General features: G+C 36.0%; 1 long non-coding RNA gene across 1 annotated transcript in view; it reads left to right on the top strand.

Annotated features, from left to right (window-relative positions):
* LOC139593638 (uncharacterized) overlaps positions 1 to 12,012 on the top strand; it is a 29,458-nt gene extending 17,446 nt beyond the window's left edge. Inside the window, exon 3 of the long non-coding RNA XR_011680359.1 lies at positions 11,858 to 12,012. This is a non-coding gene — a long non-coding RNA (uncharacterized lncRNA). The remainder of the gene's footprint in view (positions 1 to 11,857) is intronic.
* Positions 12,013 to 13,068: the final 1,056 nt, after the last annotated feature.

A 13,068-nucleotide genomic window follows, 5' to 3' on the forward strand; every position in this document is an offset into this window, starting at 1 on the left:
GCTATAGCAATGTTGTAATAATGTCTTATTAATAGAAACTACCTAAATATGCCTTTAAAACTCTGTAAAAATTTGTGCAATATTTTTTAATGTCAGTGCTGGAAACAAGCTAATAGTTCTGTAGACATTTGCTCTGCTGTTTTGGGTTGCCTCAAGCCAGGATGGATCATCCTGATTTTATCTAATTGTTTAAAAGAAATGGTTATCTAAGTTTTATAGATAATGGAAAAGGGTGCAATCTTCAGTTCTTATTTGCATGCATCAACTACATACACAGCTCTTCGCTGTGCACAATATCTCCTGAACAGTTTTGTTGCTTTAAATGGTGCCTGGCTGTCATCCCCTTGTTAGAATGTCAGCTGCAGAATGATTCTCCATGCTGTGTACTCTTTTTTTCCTCTTTCTGATTCTTATCCCTCCCAGTGTGCTCATGGTTACAGAACTCCCTGGAACAGAACAAAAACAAACCATTGAACACAAAAATATTCCACTAACTTTGGGTGAAGGGTCTGTTGGGGGCTGGGGCTTGTAATTACAGCACTTCCTATTCATGTTCCTAAACATAATAATGAATAACAGCAGGTAAGGTGTCACATTGCATGAGCAGTTAATACATTTTTCATGCTCTTTGCAAAAACCTTTTGAATGTCTACTACTGCTTTGAGGTAATTTCCTTCAGGAAGGAAATAAGGCCACTGGGACCAGAAAAACAGCCTGTCCCAAGCCCTTAGAGTTAATTCCATAATCCACAAGGCTTTTATTCACAGGAACTATTGCAATCTTGATTTTTATTGATGTGGACATTAGATTATAATATTTTGTGAGCCAGGCTACTTTTTCAAGATTTTCATTTCTTCCACTGTTTCATACTTAGCGAAAGGTATAAGAGAGTATAGCAAACAGGAAAAAGTAGGGAAATGACAAGAACTGTTGATGTCATGGTTCACTGATTTACCCAAATTCATAAAGCTCTTTGGTATAGGGAAATAAATTTTTCACTTTCTGTACTGAAAACAGGAATTCAGATTATAGTGTTGATGATAGTCATTGAATCCACTTATTATTTTAAAAGTTAATAAGCACTGAATAAGATTAATATCTTCAATTTTGCCTTGCAAGATTTTACACATTAACCAGAAGATATTTAAATCTCTTCTGTAGAATAGGACACCTTTTCAGGAATGTTCTTCTGACTCATCAGACTTCTTAAAAATTGCCAAACTTTTAATTTTTTACTAGAATCACTCCTCTGCTTTTCTCAAACCTTTTTTTAAGGAATTGTCATTTAGCTTTACTTTTTCTCTTTCTGGCCAGAACATTTTCACATGGCTTCTGAAGGTGATAATCACACATTGCAAGAAAAAAGCAGTGCTGGTATGTACAATACTTGATTTTACATTCATGGCTTCCCACCTAAAATTCAAAATAATCATGAGAGGTGCTAGTTAAGGTTTACTGATGATGACTGAGATCATTAAGGTGATGTATCTTGGTAACCAAGGGCTGACAGGGAGACCAAGGAAGGACTTCTGGTGGTTTTTGATGCTTACTCTTCCGATTTACTTTAGGAGCTTTCTACATGTTAAGCATTCAGGATAATTTAATAATTCAATAAAGTTTTTCGGAGTTGTATTCTGCTGCCTTCATTTTTTTCATGAAGATTTTTTTTTTATGCTGCTTTCTACATAAAATTAAGTAATATTTCAGATGTTTCTTTTTTAAAATCCAAAAGTTACTAATTATATTCAACACCATTTTTGCCTTTTGTGACATTTTAATACTTCCACTACATGACTTTTTCTTTGTGAAATTCTTAGGGTTATAGCTAAAAAACAGGTCTTTATTATTGACTTAAGCAACAAACACTACAGTGCATTTACTTTCATCTTTTTGTCTAGTCTTTGTATATGCAGTTTCTGAATATTTACTAAAATTTAAGAAGATACAAATATTAATCTAGACATACATATGAAAAGTGTATTTTTCTGTATTATTTCATCTCTGTTTTATATGGACATTTGAAGACACAATAATCTTCGGCATGTGCTTTTCCCTCCCTATTAAAAGCTGATTATATGGACAGTCTAGGATAAGTAGCATGCAGAGGTATTTTTCCACCAAGCTGTGAAACCTAGATTTGTGATTACATTTCCAGGCTGAATTTGCTAAGGAAAACAGAATCATGTAGCTGGCCACTTTCAAAAGTCAGTTTTTAAATGGTCTTTTTAAATAGTTCGACCTGTGACTCTTTAAAAATGCATTCAAAAATATTTCTGTAATTGAGAGACAAAACTTCAGGGAGCTATCTGAAAGGAAATTGTGTTTTGTAATGACCAATAAAGCACCCTTATGTACTGTAAAATTATTGAATTTTTTATGCCAAAAATTAATGTTATATATTTGTTAGAATTACTGTAGTAATACAAATATGACTTTTTAGGTATCATAGAACCTGTTAGCTATCTTAGTAATTTTTGGCATTAAATAAAACCTAGTGTTAATAGTGGTTTTGGATAAACAAAATTAAACTAAAACCTTGTAGTTAACTCTCTTCCTCCATCTGAAGAGAACTTGCTATTGTGTACATATGCATACATTCATGCCTGAAAAGGATTGCCATAAATCATCATGACCTAGCAATGGAGCATAGAGAAAAATGCAACCCTAATACACAATTATTATGCAGAAGTATCTGTTTGAAACCATTGCCTATGTTCACTATATCTCACTGTCAGCTAGCAATATTCATATCAAAATCTAGAGGATAATAAGTTAAAAAATAATCAATAGTAATTTATCATTTAATTTATTACTACTTCCTCAAATTCTAGAAGAGTGCTTGATATAATCAGCTGAAGATACATCATGATAATTTAATACATTAATAGTTAGAGGCTTCAATTGAAGCTCTCCTTTCAAGGCTTGATTATACATCTGTAAAATACTTCTTTCCAGCTACATTAATTGGTAATTTGGCAGAAAAAAATACAGCAAATTAACTTCTAATAATCATCTTTTACTAAATGAGTTTCTATCTTGAGTATGGAAAGACAGAATATTTAAATGCATTTTCCCCAGTGCACAGTGGGCACTTGTGAGACTGTGCCACTGGGCCCCCTGTCTGGAGCCTGGCCTTGGGACCAAAGGCTGTGTCCCATGGTGCTGGCTCAGTTAGGAGCCTCCCAAATGCCATCTGACTAGGCTAGCCCCAAGTATAGCCTCACACTTCTGGACTCATCAGAAGTCCATCAGAAAAAATTGGCTGCTGAGTCAGGTGATGAGGCCACAGAACGAAACACTCCTTTAGGATTCGGGCAGTGGCTGCAAGCATCTTTTGGTCAATAGATGGAGTTGGGTAGGTCTGGGTTTGAAACTAGCTAGGTCTGTGGGTCCTAGTGCTGGATTGAGTTCTGATGGCCATTTATTTAGAAAGACAACTCTGACTGATCAACCTGAAGAAAATGGTAAGCAATTAAAAAGTTTATTATTATTATCCTTGTGTGGCAGGTGACCAGAGCAACAGTCAGTTTGCCATGGGATTGGACTGGACTTTCAAAAACAAGTTTAGGACTACAGTTGCCTATATAAGATATAATAGACAAATACTATTTTTCCCTTTACCTTCCTTCTTAATTTATCACATATGAAAAAAACTCCTCAAAATGGCCTGGCAAGGGGTAAAGGAAGACCTGGAGGCTCGGCTGCCTCCAATAACTGGAAGTGATTAAGGACAAAAGAACAACCAACAAGCATTCTACCAGGATTTGGCAATATTGTCTGCCTTCTGAAATAGCATGCTAGTACTGCTGGCAAGACCATCCATCAGCCCCACAGACATTAAAAATGTGAATGACTATTTCTGGAAAAAACATTTGCACTATTTGTATTAGGTCTAGTAATAAAGACTCATGGCAGCAAAACCACTCCAATTCATACTGAAGCAATTCACACTGAAGAAATGTTTCTGTGGAAAAGATGAACAGAATAGCCAGAAAGAAATTTCTAAGAGCTACAAAGACTGTAACAAAAGCCGACATTGTGGCAGTAGAAAACAAATTGCCAGCTATTGTAAATCCTATTATTTTCTCAGTGTGCCTAAATAGCATACTACCAGGACTCCCACTGACATTACTAGCATGGAAATAGAATATTATTGTGAATGCATTTTCAAAATATTATAGAAGCCAATAGGGTCCACATAACTGTCTATAGAATATGCAATATAAGCTATCAAGCTCTCCCTCTCCTTTGGAGCCAAGAAAATGTGTTTCGTACACAGAGTGAGCCTGATTTCTGGTGAGGCCTCTGTTTTGCCACAATAAATATAAGTAAATAAAAATAGTGTATTTGCAGCTTTAAACGATGTTTTTGCCACCTGATTTCCATTTGACTCATGCAGTCCGCTACAGCGTTGACATGTTTCAATTTCATCACAAGACTTTTCTCTACGTGAGGCACCTTGTGAAGAAATGTGACATGTCATGGCTGAACATTGTATCCATCTCTTCATGCTCACCCATGAACTGTTAGAGATGATTCAGATCAGATTCTGTCTTGGATACCAAACAGGTGACTTAGCGCTGCAATAATGCCAAGAATAGTTGAAAAAAAAAACCTTTTAGAAAAAAAAGTGGTTTGCCCAAACCTGTCCTATCTATCAAAATTCTTTCCTCCCTCCATGCTAAATTATTGGTTTATACACAGCATTCAAAAGAAGGGAGAGGGGTTTTTAAAAATCTTATTTCTCTTTCCTGTTCCATAGTTACATTGTAAAAAGCCTGGTCATACTTCAAAAGACAGACGGTTCAATTTGTTGGTGACACATTGAGGAAAGTGTGTTAACACACAAGCACCTGTGCTTGCATACACACCTTTTACACTCTCTAGAATAAAAGAGAGTGTAGAATGCATCAATATTTTGAAAAATTTCTAGGAGATTTACAAGTTTTAATGATCAAAACCATTTGAAGATTTAGATTCTAAAGCAATCAGAAAAAACAATTTTTACAATACAAGCTGAAGAATTAAATCACTGGCAAGTACAGGGAAAGACTTGGGTTCACCAATACAATTGTAAATTCAATTCTTACAGCTCACTTGTTTTCACTGTCATATGACACTAACTTAGATGTCCTCATTTCCTGTGAGAATTTCACAGTGTATTAAGATGCAATAAATAGTTTGCTTCAGATATGTAGCTTTTAAAAAACCAAACCCATCAAAGTGCTATGTAAGGAAAAATATACATTATTTTAAACTCTGATTTTGCATATACTCTGATACCCATTTCTTACATGATCCTAGAGATTTTGATTTTTTCAGGTTTTTAAGCTTACCCTTTAAAATCCATAGCAAAGCATCCTCTTAAATTCAGCATTTTGAATATATGGATAACTTGATTGAGAAATATGACTTTTAATTCAGAGAAATTAGTATTTAGTATTTCTCTATGATTTCCAGCATAGAAGCTTTTCTGTCACTGTAAAACAATGAAAAAAAAAGTTTTCTGTGGCCAGTGGTGGCTGGTTTTTATTTGGTCCATGTGCATAAAGCCTTGCATTTTCAGTTCTTGCTTTTCTATTTTAACATGAGTAATTCACTTAAAGCTTAAAGGATTCTATTTGTGTTTGCAGGAGGGAGCTGGGGCTGCATGAAAAATAAAGACTTGGGGAGATTAGCAGCACTGCTTTTGAAATTATAATAGTAAATTTTTTCAGAATCAACTCAATTTATAAAACTTTCATTATGATTGTCAAGTTCATTAAAAGCTTATAACAAAAATATGCCTAAAATATTTTATGTTAAATAACATTTCCAATTTCATGCAGAATCAGGAAGATTTGAGGAAAAAATCCTGCCACCACTGTAGGTAGAGTTTTGGTAAAATTCTATGGTATATTCAAGACCTTATTGTTTATGTGTGCATCTGTATCTTTGTGTATTTAGCACGATTTTACTACAGTGCTACCTTTGTTTTGGTAAAATTTGATGTCCTTTTTACAGTGAAAATTTCATAGTATGTATATGTTGTGAGTACCTTGTGAGAGAGATAAGTACCTTCACAGGAAATCCAGTGCCACTTTCTCATTGTGCAGCTTGGATTTCTCAGCATGCATATCCAATGCGGACCATTGAGTACAGGCCCTGCAGCACACCTGAGGGAAGTACAAATGTTCACAGGAGTAGCAGCATACATGCAGTACCAATAGACAGAGAGCAGATCATCAGGGTGTGAGGCAGAATAGATTTTAACCTACCTGATAAAAATTTCTCAGCTCATTCAAGAAAGAACACAAATTTAGTCACCTAAGGTTCAGTTTGTGTGCAAAATTAATTGCAAAGCACAATCAATTACACTTTTACAGGAGATCTTGCACTTGTTTATATTGCTGGAACATCATGAGCCATGCTATGCACATTGCAGACCATGTTACATGTTTTCACAAAATACATATTTTATTGCACCCTCCAAGCTTTCATGCAGAAGGAGTCTCAAATCTCCTATTCAAACTTCAGGAGGTAAGTGTGAATCTCACTAAGCAGACTCACTCCATATTGCAGTATAGTTTGGACACTACAGCTGAGTGAGACATTAAATGTATGTATGCATTCAAAATAAATATGTCATACTAGCATTTCTAAGAATTTCAAAGCAGTACCAGCAGTGTTCTCGTATACCAGCAGCAAAAATTAATAGATTTTACATTCTAGCATAGCCTATACCTGCAAGTGAAGGCACACCTCTGCCCACCTACCATTATTCAATTTTTATTTAAAACAAACAGTGAGGAAAAAAGAATCCCACAAATACAGAGTCATTATGAGAAATGTAAACAGTTCAAATGAGACACAAGTAGTGTTTGGATTAGGGAGTGGAAAGCCACTATCCTGCACTTAAATACAGTGGTTAGACAACTAATGTATCAAACAAATTCCAGCAGCTTGGAAATGCGGGCACAAAAACAATGCAAATTGAACAACTGTGATGAATAATTGAAATCATACCCTCAGTGCCAGCTTCCCTGCACAATTTTGCAGCTTGACACAGATTCAAATTTTATAGTGTTTGTACATTATGAGTTTCACAGAACACAACTAAAATTATCTCACAGGGAAAGACACCTTCACGATGGGGCTGTGTATGGGTAAATGCCCCAGCAGTGTGCCTTAATCTTTGACTTTAGTTCTCTACTGATGTAGTCTAGTAAGTAGATTTAAGAAGTACATGCTGGAGACAGATGTCACTTGTTCACTTCCAGTTGTTTCAAATGCATCCTGTGAATTTGTCTATTCCACTTGCAGTTTGAACAGTCTTGATAGAATTCAGGTTTTGTTGAGGACACCATGAGACCTGTGTTGTACAACCATATTCATTATTTTTGCTGCACAAATAGCTTCATCTTGATACTAATTTGCCTTCAAAACAAACTCAAAATAATGAATGGGGAAAAAAAATGATAATAGCTTGTATTTATTACTGGTATCTGCTTTAAGTTTGGAGGAACAAACCTGTCTTATCAGTATATAATCTTGCCTCCTGACTTTATAGCTGTACATTCTTCCTCAATCCTAGTAATTCTGAGGGAGCAACAACACATTCTAGAGTACATTTCCTCCTGTCAGCCAGCCAAAGGATTAGAGCTGGAGCTGCTATTCACTATCCAACCTTAGCATCAAAACAAGTTTGTTTTTTTTTTTTAACTACAGTCTGAATTTGCTAATGACAAAGGCAACTCCCAGTGGGTGTGACAATCATGAGATAATCAGCTTTAGAGGATTAGAGGACCCCAGGGGTGTGATTAGCTCAGGTTGGCCAAGCCCTCTGTCATGAATTAATTCAGAAATTAATATTTTCATTCTAACACTGCATCTTAGTGAAACTGATTTCTAGCCTACGATTTTTTTCATTAGGAAAAGCAATTCACATTGCACAAGACAATTGGCAGCTGTGGTTAATGAAATGTGAGATGATTCAGCAATAAGGATCTGAATTTTGTGTGATTTACTTCTACCAATGATCTTTCAACACAAAAAACACACTCATTGTTATTTTTAGTCTGCCTTTTTCCTACACTTTCATTAAATGCTTGATGGAATATTTTCAATTCATTTGATTCCATGGTTGACAATCAGATAACATTTCCTTCCATAATTAGCAATTATCAATTGCTAATTGATAACAGAAATACTGAATGCCATTGAGTTTGCATAATAAACAAAAACCAGAAGTGATGATAGCAAGTTTGCTGAACTGAAAATATACCTTTTGTGCACTTGTCAGCTATTTGGGACTTTGGAACAGTGTTCCTTACTTATGGAGACACTGGTGAAATGGCCTATATGTTTGACAGTCACATTAGGTCCAACCAGGCAAAATTGTCACTTGACACACATTTAGCCCATGCATTTGATAGAATAGGCCAGAGAAACAATTTGAGAATGCAGCAGTAATTTAAATCTGTTTTATCAAATATAGGTAAACAATTATGTGCAATAAGAATCAGATAGAGATGGTATGGCTACCTTTTTGCTTTGAGATCATTATGTGTGGAGGATAATAGACAAATAGCAACCATGTGGGTGCTTAGTATGGCTTACATGTGCACTCCCTCTCTTCTTTATATCCACTTGCCTGCTGGTTCCACAATCTGTTCCTTGGTGTTGGCAATTTCTTGAATATATATTTTTTGTAACCTACTTGTTCTCATCAAGTATCTCAATTTCAGTGTCTAGAAAATGAATACGATAGCAGTGGTGAACTCTCAAGTGCTTTGAATTTAGTTACAAAAAGCAATAAATACCATCAGTAGAGAAAATTAATTTTACAGTTTTCTTACCTGAACTTACTTTTTTTTCTTCTCTATGGGATAAATAAAAATAATTCTATTCCAGTATTGATTACATTCCAATCACAAATTGCTCTTTAACTGAACAAAGATGTCTTATGGTAGCCACTTCTGACTTTCTGCTTTACCATTCCATTCTTCTGTCATATCCACAAATATTATATAATCTGTTTATAAAATGTTGACCTTGAATTCTATTAGATTCTTCCATTACATTCCCTGGGAGAAACTGATGATTTTCTTTTTGTGTCTGCCTAAATACTTCAAAACACTCAGCAAAATCTGAACTTTTATTTCTTTACTAGTAGTAGCAATAGTCATAGCTGTACTGACAGAAAAGCAGTAAAATTGTGTAAAAAGCCAATACTTAAGCCTCTTATCCTGAGTATTAAATTGTTCTTTGCTGTGTAGACCTGGAGAAAGGAAAGGAGTAAAGACTGTGGTTGATGGGCTTCCATGGACTTTCTTGAATCATAGCACATATTAATCCAAAACCTGAAGGTTAGCTACTACTTCATTCTTAATATCTGCATCTGTCTTGTTCCCTCAGGACACTTCTGTACTTAATATCCTTTATTAGCATGTTAAATGGGAAATTTAAGGAAGTTTCTATGATTCTGTATCCTTGTTGATATTCTCATCCCTTAAATCCCTTTTGCAACCTGTTTGTCTTTCTTGTCTTATTAATCTCTTCTTGAGTACACCCCCACCCACTGAAAAATTTACCCATAGGTTTCATGGTTTGAAAAGTGTGTCTTAAAAGCTGGAAGTTCAAGTGGAGTGGTACAAATCTTATTGGTATATATTGCCATAAACAATTAAATATAAAAGTGGACTTCTTGTGAGCACTGCAATCATTAACAGCCAGTTTGATTTTAGTGGGCACACAAGCACCTCCATAATTCTGGCTCCTGAGGAAAGGTGAAGAAACAGCTTTTAACTGTGAATGGTCTTATTTTATGCAATGGGAAGCAATCAGTAGTTAAGGCAGCTTCATTAATACCATTGCAGTTCATCCATAATCAATACAGAACACTGCCAAAATTTCATTCTATATTCTAATAACTACTACAAAGTCTGTGTGCATTATACAAGGACAGCACCTTCTTGAGGTGCACATTGCCCGTCTCAGTAGGGGAAAGAAGAGGAATATCTGGGCTCCTTCCAATATGACTTCAGCCAAAACCATCGCTATTTGGGATTTTTTTCCCTGTAGGCACAGTCAACAAATGTCGTCATCATATTGCAAAGATTTCATATTGTTGGCTCCTTAGTACAAGAGTTTCATACCTCTTTGATGTTTCTCATAGGCAGCTCCTCTAAGCATTGACTCATCCTTCTTCTCACAGTAGCCAACTGACTCCAGTTCCCTCATCCAACCAATCCACTCTTTTATAACACTCTTCTAATTATCAGCTACAGCTGTGGCCTGTAAAAGTCAGGCCTGCTCCTAATCTTTAATAATTTACCCAGCTGCAACTCTTTAGGGGGTAAGATTACTTTCTATACTACCTTTATTTACTTATATTCTATCCCCCTGCAAGCAAAACCTGCAGACTTGCTGCTTGTCAGAGGACAAGCTGCTGCTGCACACAATAGAGCAAAAAATGCTGCCAAAGCAAGAGTGCTTTGCAGGGCTGGCCCTCTGCTCCTTTAGAGCAGCCCCCCACTGAGCCTGCTCAGATCCAGGCAGAGCAATGATTCACGGAAAAAAGGCAGCAGAAATCCTGAAATAAGGGTGTGAGAAATTGCCCTGTTTCTTATCTGGGCTGTTTGTCTGCAGAGGTATTATGTTACAAGCAAAGGAGTAGAAGGGCCAAAACTTAAAGCTGCTGACATATGTGTCCATTGTGACATTCATACTGACAGAAATGTGGGTTGAAAACTTGTGTGGGGACTTCTGAAATTCCACAATGTTCCTTCCTGTATCTACAGATGCTGCTGTGTTTCAAAACTGTGCAACTTACTGCTTCTATTTCAGGTGTTAAAATACTTTGCAGGTTCCAGTTTTTTCACCATTCTTAAGTACTGGTTCCCTTGATGTACAGGAAACAGAATTTTCTTTTTTTTTCCAATACATATTGGATGATTTGCACCATAGCATTTTAGCATGATATACAACAATAGTACAGCATATCTTTTGTATTTCCTTTAAAAGGGTAAAGAAATCTTAAAAATTTTTAAAGCTGAGTTTTGTCCTAAGGAAAAAGCATTTGCTGCATCCAATCAAATAGCATGGATAATAGGTCACTGAACTGGATAGATTTTTCTCAGGCCCTTAATGCTGTGATGAGCATGGATGTGAAATTTCTGCTGCACATGTTACAGATAATGGATTTTCAGCTGTCACTCAGAAAAATATCCTTTCAGATGTATTGTGTTTACAGCAACAAAAAAGTGTTTTATTAGAATAAAACTTATGGCAATTTTTAAAATAGGTTTATTCTGCAACCAACTTCCTGAGCTTAACTGGAAGGGTCAGGGTAGGTAGCAGCAATGCAGCAAATATGATAGAGATGGATATCTGGGTTTTCTAATGGTGTTGTAACCATTCTGCTGTTTGACAGCAAGGACCATGGAGAGGATCATATTTAGCACTCACTAAAATATGAGAAATCTGGCTTCTACCAAGTGTGGTTATAAAAATATTCTGAAATTTGTATGTGATGGTCTAAGTTTCTATTTCTGAGCAGTCACAGCCAGAGCAGTTTGCACAAGTGAGTTGCTCAGGGGCATTGAGGCACTGAGGTAATGGTAGGGACCAGCATCTGAAATGCTGGGAGTCCTTTTAGTGCTCAGCCTATCTCCAGTCCATGGGTATGGGCCACATCTTGTTACCAGGGTCAGACATTGTTTCTGCTCTGGCTCTGTGTCCGCCCTGACCCTTGTGTGGGAAAAAGCTGGTTCTTGGAACTTCACACAGGAAGAAATTACAGAGAAGGACTGAAAAGACAAGTACCCTGAGCAATATTTATAAACCATGAATTAAAGCTTCTGGTCCTCTTTTGCAGGATCCAAGGACACAGTGGCTCAGGGGATATTTGCAGACGACCTGCAGCTTACAGGAGATGGATCTTAACTTTTAATACAACTTCTGTATTCAGGACTGAAATTTTCTTTGAAAGAATGGGAGTTCACTAGGTTTGCCTCCTGCAAAAGTAACTGTCAATAGGTAAGTGCCTGTTTACTGCCTTTTGTAAAACTTTTCCTCTGAACAAGGGATTTTCGTAGAGTCATGCAGAAAATGTCCTTACTTAGCAATAATAGAAAGGCCTAAATAATCCACACATTTTTTTAAGTTTTTAAGTTTTTTATTTAAGCTATAAAATTTGTAGAAAGGTCTTTCAAAGACACCTTTTTAACTGTTAAAAGTTGCTAACTTTGAATTTTGTGCAATGTTTTAACACTGTGGTTCTACTCTTCCCTTGCAAAATAGTAATTGGGTAAGCATCATATACACTTGCAATCCAAATTTTGACGGAGTTCAAATGCAGATTAACTTGCACAGTTTTTTGCATTTCTGTCTCCTGGTAAAGGAACTGCCAAAGTCAGTGTTTCACATTCCCAGAAGATTTTTCTTAGCAAAAATGTAAGTACTAGATAGCCTGCTAATCTGTGTGTAAACATAATTAATACATAATAATTTTCAAACCTATGGTACAGGGTCAGTCTCCAGCAAGCACCCAAATTATATGAAATTCTATGTCACGTTTGTAAGGCAAATGTTGCCACAATGCAGTCCTCTAGAGAAAAATGCACACTTGTTTTCACTCCAAAAAATGTGAGCATGTCCAAGTTGATGTTTAGTGTAAAAACAACTTTGCAGTGTGCAGTGCTGCAGTGTAACTATGAATCATAGAAAGTCGTTGCAAAAGCTATTTTGCTGTTGTCCCTCTCACAGTAGCAAAAGTAATTATCTTTCTTTTTAGTAATAATTTCTAGCTGATCAGTATTCTCCTACCCTCTCCCCCTCCTTCCCTACTTCCTCCCAAAATATAGAAGTTTTGGGTTAAGAACACAAAAGTAATGACTTTTCTTGGTATTTATGAAACAATTCGTTCTACAAAAAGTTGTCCTTTCTGAAAAGGACATTCAAATTGTTGCTTCAGTGATAAATCAAAAAAATTTTTTGTGAGAGGCACATCATGGGACACATACATCTTGAAACACCTCCTGTCCTTTCCCAATGTAAGTCTTCTTTTAAAAAATAGAAGTCTTTGAA

This window comes from Agelaius tricolor, unplaced genomic scaffold, assembly GCF_023055355.1.
Source record: "Agelaius tricolor isolate 1412-34295 unplaced genomic scaffold, bAgeTri1.0.p SCAF_10, whole genome shotgun sequence".
NCBI lineage: Eukaryota > Metazoa > Chordata > Aves > Passeriformes > Icteridae > Agelaius > Agelaius tricolor.